Source organism: Octodon degus, unplaced genomic scaffold (genome assembly GCF_000260255.1).
Source record: "Octodon degus isolate 3935 unplaced genomic scaffold, OctDeg1.0 scaffold00144, whole genome shotgun sequence".
Classification (NCBI taxonomy): Eukaryota; Metazoa; Chordata; class Mammalia; order Rodentia; family Octodontidae; genus Octodon; species Octodon degus.
Genome location: NW_004524720.1, coordinates 1,313,445 through 1,322,016, shown reverse-complemented (window position 1 = coordinate 1,322,016; position 8,572 = coordinate 1,313,445). Strand labels below are relative to the sequence as shown.

Below are 8,572 nucleotides of genomic sequence, written 5' to 3'. Positions count from 1 at the left end.
TATATTCAGTTATGTTTGTAAATAATTCATTTTCAATTTGCAATCTATTAAAAAATTTTAAAAAAGGATATTTGTTTGCAAAAAGAAAATAGCCAAAAGACACACACACACACACACACACACACACACACACAAAGCTGGGTGTAGTGGTACATGGCTGTAATCTACTAGGGAGCCAGAGGCTGAAGAATTGCTATGAGCTCATGGCCAGCCTAGGCTACAAAGTGAGTTCAAGAAAAAAACTGAAACACTTGAGTTCAAGGCCAGCCTAAACTGCATAGCAAAACCCTGTTTTAAAAAGACAAAACAATAGGAATTTCAATTACCCAGAAGAAAAGGTGTAATTTTACTTCTCCCTGATTTCTAAAAGAACAGTTATATCTAGTCATACTTAGAAGTAAGATGGAGGAAAGCTAGATTTATCATTACTAATACAGTTAAAAATATTCTATTGCAGTTAACATTTTAAAAAATGCATAAATTGGTGTATACTGGTGAGATAGCAAGCTTGCAAGTGAGCAAAAGAGCAGTATTTCCACCAATAGATTAACACATTTCAACCAGTACACACGCTAACCAGTAGGGGGGAAGGACAGCTTGTAGGCTGTAGGTGACCAAGATTTTATTTTATTTAATTAATTAATTTATGTATTTATTTATTTATTTATTTGCGATAGGGTCTTGCTATGCAGTTCAGGCTGGCCTTGAGCTCACTTTGTAGCCCAGGCTGGTCTCTAACTCACAATGATCCTCCTGCCTCACCCTCCCAAGTGCTAGGATTATAGGCATGAACACCAGATTTTAATGTGATCCTTTTTTTTTGGTAGTACCTGGGAGCACACTTGTGACCTTGCACTTGCCAGGAAGGTGCTTATGCTGCTGAGCTATCTCCCAGGACCAATGTGATCCTGCTGATGAAGGAAAAATCACAAAACACTCAAGGCTCTATTTGTGAGTGAGGCTTAAAAGGCTTTGCTGCAGTTTATACAGGGCCATAAAATAAAAACTTTCTCTGAAATTTTCACCTGCCACTTCTTTTTTCTCTGTTCTTCCCTTCCTCTCAAATTCAGCATACTATAAGGTTAAAAGTTTGGGTTTTAGAGTTAATTGCATAATGTTGACCTCTAGCTACACCATAGGTTACTAACCAGTGGTGTAACCTTGTGCAAATTTACGGCAGTTATACTTCCTCATCTCTGAACTTGATGCATAGAGTGCTGTTTGTGAAAAGTAAAACTACATGAATAATGTCTCGTAGCATATATGTGCTCAGTTATTTGTTTAAAAAAACAAAGCAGTGCTGCATGGTGGCACAAGCCTGTAATCCCAGCACTCAGGAGGCTGAGGGAGGAGGATTGTTGCAAGTCCGAATCCAGCCTGGGCTACAAAGTGAGCTCAAGATCAGCCTGAACAAGTCCCTGTCTCTATCAATCAATCAATCAATCAATCAATCAATCAAACATTGTGCAGCGGCCAGAGGTTCGATCCTGAGTCTGCTGTGCTGGCCCTGCCCCTGGGGCACACTGAGAAGGCATTTGAGACTGGATATGGTGGTGTGTGCCTGTAATCCCAGCGCTTGGGAGGCTGTGAACAGGAGAATCACTAGAGTCCGATCTAGTAGTGAGACCCTGAACACCCTGCAGACCCTTTCTTAAATACAAATAAATAAAACATTATTGAGCTGTCATATATTATGTATTAGAAATGTAATGTTGGGCCAGCCAGATAGCTCAGTGGATTAAAGTGCCTGCTTAGGCAGATTGGGGTAGTGCTCCATCTCCCTGGACATGCTGAGAAGGCCGTTGAGACTGGATGTGGTAGTGTGCACCTGTGATCCCAGTGCTTGGGAGACTGAAAAACAGGAGGATCACTACAAGTCTGATCTGTGTAGTGAGACCCTGTACTAAATACATTTTTTAAAAAATTAAAAGAAATGCAGTGTTAAGCAAAATCACTTGTTTTCTGCTGTTACAGAGTTTATTTAATTACAGTATAGAGGGGGCCGGGTAGATGGCTCAGTGGAATAAGCGCTTCCCTGGCAAGTGCAAGGGCCTGAGTTCAATCCCTGGTTCCGCCAAAAAAAATAAATAAATAAAAAATAAGAGTTTATGGGGGGCCAGGGAGATAACTCAGTAGAATAAGCGCTTTCCTGGCAAGCACAGGGCCTGAGTTCAATCCCCAGTTCCGCAAAAAAAAAAAAAAAAAAAAAAAAAAAAATTATGTGATATTGCCTCATGTATTGACAGTAGAGAGAAGTTGTGGGTTAACCAAATTTAAATTTTTGGTATGGTAAGGAGTGATACAGGTATTTATTTGTGATGAGATCAAAGATGCAGAGCATACAGAAATGTGGAAAATAGTGCTTTTAAGAAGTGTCCTTGGGCCGGGGAGATGGCTCAGTGGAATAAGTGCTTCCCTGGCAAACACAAAGGCATGAGTTCAATCCCTGGTTCTGCAAAAAAAAAAAAAAAAAGAAGTGTCCTCAAGGGCTGGGGAGATAGCTCAGTGACATAAGTGCCTGCCTTAAAAGTATAAGGTCCTGAGTTTGATCCTGGGTACCAAAAAAAAAAAAAAAAAAAGAATTGTCCTCAAAAGAGAGTTAGCATATTGACAAATCTTAGGTTACAAATGATTTCTTTACATCTGTGTTTAAATAACATGTTTCAATCTTTTTTCTACTTAATCTTGGAATATTAAACATTTGTATTACCCATCTCTTTTGGGGCATCTGGTGCAACACATTATTTTCTTTCTGCTTCTCTGACCACTCCTCTCATTCCCTGTCCCATGCTCATCTTCTTCTCTACTGCCAACAATGAAGTTCTTCTGGAAGTTGTACCAGTGAAAATGCCATGTGGGGAAGTCCATGGGCTCACTGTCTCACAAAAGCATTAAGTACATTGGCAAAAATTGTCAGAATCAACTTTATATGAGTGCTGGGAACTAGTCACTGATTTAGTGACTAAATCTCAAGAGTTAAATAAATAAATGAATAAATCTCAAGAGTGTTTTGCTGTCTCTCAGGTAGATGATTGGAGAAGGGGGTGGTGAATGAAGGCAGGAAATAGGAAAAGGAATGTTGCCGGACTATCCTGCTACAAGGTTGTATATGGTTAGATTTCTGGACTTACGTGTAAACATAAGAATTATATAATACTTTATGCCTATTTTTAAAATATATTTTAATGTTTTTTCATCATATTCTGTAGAGACTTAAAGTTCAACATATCAATACTTGATGAAAAATACCTGTTCCATGTTATGCCTAAGATGTTTGATATTCAGACATATAGTGAAGTTAAGCTTAACAGCCTAGGTTGTATGGTAATAACAGTAAGCTTGTCTTCTGGAAGGTTAACAACCTAAGTTTGCAGACCAAAATTAGAGAAAAAGGAGGGCCACAAGGAAAGCCAACACTTTGGCCCTAGCCTTCCAAGGTCATTTAAGACTCAGGACATATGAAAACTTGTACCGTAACATGTAACGTCACATAACTCAGTAGTGTCCCAAATTTTCTGATCAAGGAGATTATGGGGCCAAAGAGGAAAGTGATCGATGATGTAGAGTGTGTCTAAGGAGAGTCACATGGAGAGAAAACATTCTCTCAGGCTGTCACAGAGAGCACATTGGCCAAGCAATGGCTGTGACTCATCCACATGACTGACACTGACAAAGGATCTACAATATGAGGTACAGGATCTCAGGAAAATCCTGAGAGGATTTGACTGACCTTATCAGATCCAAAAGCTACAACTCTTGTTGCATAGGTCTTGCTTTATCTTGGTCTTAACCATCCAGCAGAAAAGTATAAAAACGAAGTATAAGAAGTAAAGCCATGCTGTTATGTTGAGCTGTAGGGTACTCAGGTCAACAATTTCTGATACTCCCAGTGAAACGGAAGACCCAATAGTATTATGGACTACTGGACTCTTTTAGAATATTTTGCTGAGTTAACACACCTATAATATTCAAATGACGGAACTAAACAAAAAAGGGATACAGATGAATGTCCATTTTGTATCTGTGTGTTCAAAATGGTTAAGATAGATATATAGTTACATTCTCTTAATGAATAGTGGGATTTGTTCTAATAGTGTTTGTAAATAGGATATCATGTCTGCATCTTGTACAGCAAATAACCATTAGGAAGAGAGTATGCAATGTGTTAATTATTGGAACTGTCCTACCAATTTGATTTGAAACTGTCTCATTGCTATTTGTTTCTCAATAAAATTATGGGAAAAATACAAAAAAAAAAGTTTTTGCATCATTTAAACTTGCTATTGCTATATCCCAGTTCAGCACTAGTTTTCAAGAATTATGGTTTGTTGTTTAGCCTGATAGCCCTTTATAAAGAACTTCAATAGAAGATGCCTATTGTGCAATATGATTAGTAATTATTGGGGGGGCAGGGAGATGGCTTAGTAGAATAAGCACTTCCCTGGCAAGCACAAGGGCCTGGGTTCAATCCCCGGTTCTGCCAAAAAAAGAAAAAGGTTAGTAATTATCTATAACTGAGTAATTATACTCTAATATAGATCATTTATAAATGCAATTTCTTTATTTAAAAAGCTTCCTTTCTGCCTTTTTCATTTGTGTACAATTTGTAAAATCATCCTGAAAGCAGAATATATGTACACAAATCTGCCGGGTTCAAATTTAGGACATAGGGCTGGTGAGATGGCTCAGTGGTCTAAAGCACCTACTTAGAACAAGCTTAGCAAAGCACAGGACCACGGTTCAATCCCCCAGCACCATATGTGAGCCGGCCCTGCCCCCTGGTGGGCTGAGCTGGCCGCGAGCGCGCGTGCGCACACACACACACACACACACACACACACACAAATAAAATAAAATAAAATTTAAAAAAAGCTTTAAAAAAAAACAAATTTAGGATATAGTAAGTGCTTTACAAGTCACTTTATATATTTATTTATTGGCAGAACCAAGGATTGAACTCAGGCCCTTGTGCTTGCCAGGGAAGCATTTATTCTACTGAGTCATCTCCCTGGCCCCTATAAGTTACTTGAACAAACTGTCTGGCACAACTGTTATCTTTTTATTTTATTTATGTATTTAGTATAGGATCTACAGGGTCTCGCTACATAGATTGGACTCATAGTGATTCTCCTGCTTTCAGCCTTCCAAACATTGGGATTACAGGCGCACGCCACCATGCCCAGTCTCAATCGCCAGTTTCAGTTTACCTCAGAGGCAGGGCTGGAGCCAGCATGGCAGAGCCTGGATTGAACCCTGGCTGCTGCGCTCTGCCTAAGCAGGCACTTTGGTCCACTGCACTGTCTGGCCAGCCCTTACATTGTTATCTTTTTAAATCAAAATATTTTTGATGAAAAAAAAATTATTTTTGGTGCTAGCTTTCCTTCCACTGCCCACAAGTATAGAGCATTTCTTAATGAGTTGAAATCAAGGAGGACTGTTCCTACTCAAAAAGAAGAAAATTTTATTTGTTTGAAGTTTCAGAATCACTTCTAACTAGAATGAACATCTTGGTAAAGGCAAGGATGAGACCCGGGATGGTATGAGTCTGTGCAGGTGATGTCCTTTACAATTTCAGTGAACTATGTATGAATGCTTCAGTTGAGCTGTCCTGCCAGTTTGTACACTGGCTTGACTGGTCATAATTCAAAAAAGAAAAGTCACATTCATTTCATTTTTCTGCAGTTCTGCAGTAGCATTTAACAGCACCTCAATGAGATGTCTTCCATCGATAGTATTAAGGTATTTCTTCAAGTAGTTGCTAAGATACTGGATCTAATCATTCTATAGTACCTTTTTAAAAATTTTATTTATTTGTTTATTATTATGTATTTGGTTGTTGCAGGGTCTCACTAAACAGCTCCAACTCGTAGTGATTGTCCTGCTTTCAGCCTCCCCAGTGCTGGGATCACAGGCATGTGCCACTACACCCGGACTTTGATTAGCTCAGCCCACCCTCGGAGCGGGGCTGGTATGGCATGTGGTGTGGGCATCCAGTCGCGGTCCCTGCACTTGCCTAAACAGGAACTTTAGTCTACTGAGTTATCTTACTAGCTAATATACTCCTTTTATCTAGATACTCAATGGATCTGTAAATCTTCTGGGATTTAGCACAGTAACTATAGCATAATCTTTGACTATAATTGCAGAAATCACAAGAAACCACAGAGAGATTACTAGAACCTGCTAGGTATTTACTGAAAAGTTTTCTGAATTCCTGTTCTTTTGACTCACTTAGAACTACAGCTGGTATAAGAATGATAAACTCATTCTTATGGTTTTTCATGACTTCAGCCATATAAAGCAAATGCAGGGGGCCTGCCCACTAGCTCAGTTGTTTAAGTGCCTGCTTAAACAAAGCAGTCAGGCTTGGGATGCAGTGGTTCTATCCACAGATCCTCAGGCTTTTACCAGATCTGCTCTTAAGGCATCCTGAGCCAGCCAAAAAAAAAAAAAAAAGACAAATGCATTTTAATATTGTATGTATTTCATCTGCCTGTAGAGACATGCATTCAAGAATTCTGTCTTCTCTAGCTCTCTGTAAATCTTTTGGTCAACACAAAGGTCATACAAACACATGGTCATTTTGGAAAATGAACATCCAGAGAGGGGCATCATGAGGAACAATATTCCAGGTGAGGAAAAAAAAAAAAAAAAAAAAAAAAAGCATGAGGAATACAAGTGAAAATGCTGCTCTGGAAAACAGATGGATCTACTTGTTTGCAAGTATGGGCATCACACAACCCACAATTAAGTATGTCCTGCATGAGTTTGTTTTCACAGGACTGATATAAATGTTGCTATTATTTCACCTGACCCAGGGCTCTACTGAGGCAGAGAGGTAACTATCCATGGGGCATTTGTTAACAATATTTTTATTAGCAAATAACATCTGTGACAATTACTGGAGTGGCGATAGACATCAAAAAGTGTATGAGGGCTGCTGAGATGGCTCAGTGGTCTAAAGCACCTACTTAGAACAAATTTAGCAAAGCACATGGACCACCGTTCAATCCCCCAGCCCCACATGCCAGCCAGCCCCGCCCCCTGGTGGGCTGAACTGACCACACACACACACACACACACACACACACACAAATAAATAAATTTTTTTAAAAAAAGCATATCACACACACACACACACACACACACACACACACACACACAAATTAGGACTGGGAAGATGGCTCAGTAGAGTAAGATGGCTCAGTAGAGTAAGTGTTTGCCTGGCAAGCACAAGGGCCTAAGTTTAACCCCCAGTTCCAGGGGGCTGGGGGGGGAAGCCTGTGAGTGGAAGAGTTACAGAATAAGCTACTTTGGGAAATAAAATGCTTGATATTTCCACATACTCCTGGAAATCTAAAGGAGAAGGTTCTAATCTCTCCACCTCTGACCCAATTGTCAGACTGCTTAAAGAGAAAGTGAAAAACATGATGCTAAAGTGCTCAGCCCACCCCACCCCCTATAAATCGAACCCATGCAAGGAAAGACTTTGAGTATTTTTTCTTATTTTGGTTCTAGGGATTAAAGAAAATAACTTCTGTTGAATTATTAGTTCACCACTAAACCAACAGAATAGAGTTCACTGGCCACACACAACAAAGAATACTAATTTTAAAACAGTCACAGAGTTTTAACAGCAACCACAACAAACAGCAGAAATAACCCTGGGAAGAGAAGAGACTGATTTCTAGAGTTTCCACATGATATTAATCAGCAGTACTCACTGGGATTGAAGCCAGGGCCTTTGCACTAAATTATACCTCTAGTTTCCCACCCCAGCCCACCCCCTTATTTTGAGACAGCCGTGGTAAGTGGCTAAATTGCCCAGGCTGGACTGGACTTGACATTTTGGTCCTCCTGCCTCAGCCTCCCAGAGTGCTGGGATTACAGGAGTGTGCCACCAGGCCCACATTTTTAAAGTCCTATTTTTAATAAATTGCAAGGCCAGGTAAAGACAAAACAAAGCTTAAAGAAATCTAAGAATTTTACATCGAGCCAAACCATCCTTAAAATTGAGGAAAAAATTAAGGCATTTATAGATTTAAAAAAATGTCACTACTTTGTCTGCCTTGCAAAAAATGCCAAAGAGTACTTTAACCTCAAAAGAAGAGACAATAAATCAACTCAAGCACACACAAAAAAAGCTTGTGAACTACATATAGAAGTTAGTAATGATGTACTTTTTGTACGTAACTCCCTTTTTTTTATTTCCTGTAGGACTCAAGACAAAAACCAATACTTATAAACCTAGGTCAGTGGGTACAACAGTCTATAAAGATATAATGTGTGATAACAATACATAAGAGACAGACCAAAATTAGAGAAAAAGGAGGACTGCAAGGAAAGCCAACATTTTGGCCCTAGCCTTCTAAGGTCAATTAAGACTCAGGACATATGCGAACTTGTACAGTAACGTCATGTAACTCAGTAGTGTCCCAAATTTTCTGATCAAGGATATTATGGGGCCAAAGAGGAAAGTGATCGATGATGTAGAGTATGTCTAAGGAGAGTCACATGGAGAGAAAACATTCTCTCAGGCTGTCACAGAGAGCACATTGGCCAAGCAATGGCT

At 39.5% G+C, this 8,572-nt stretch overlaps 1 pseudogene; it reads right to left on the bottom strand.

The window, feature by feature from the left end:
* LOC101591186 overlaps positions 1–6,582 on the bottom strand; it is a 28,327-nt pseudogene extending 21,745 nt beyond the window's left edge.
* Between the last annotated feature and the right edge of the window lie 1,990 nt (positions 6,583–8,572).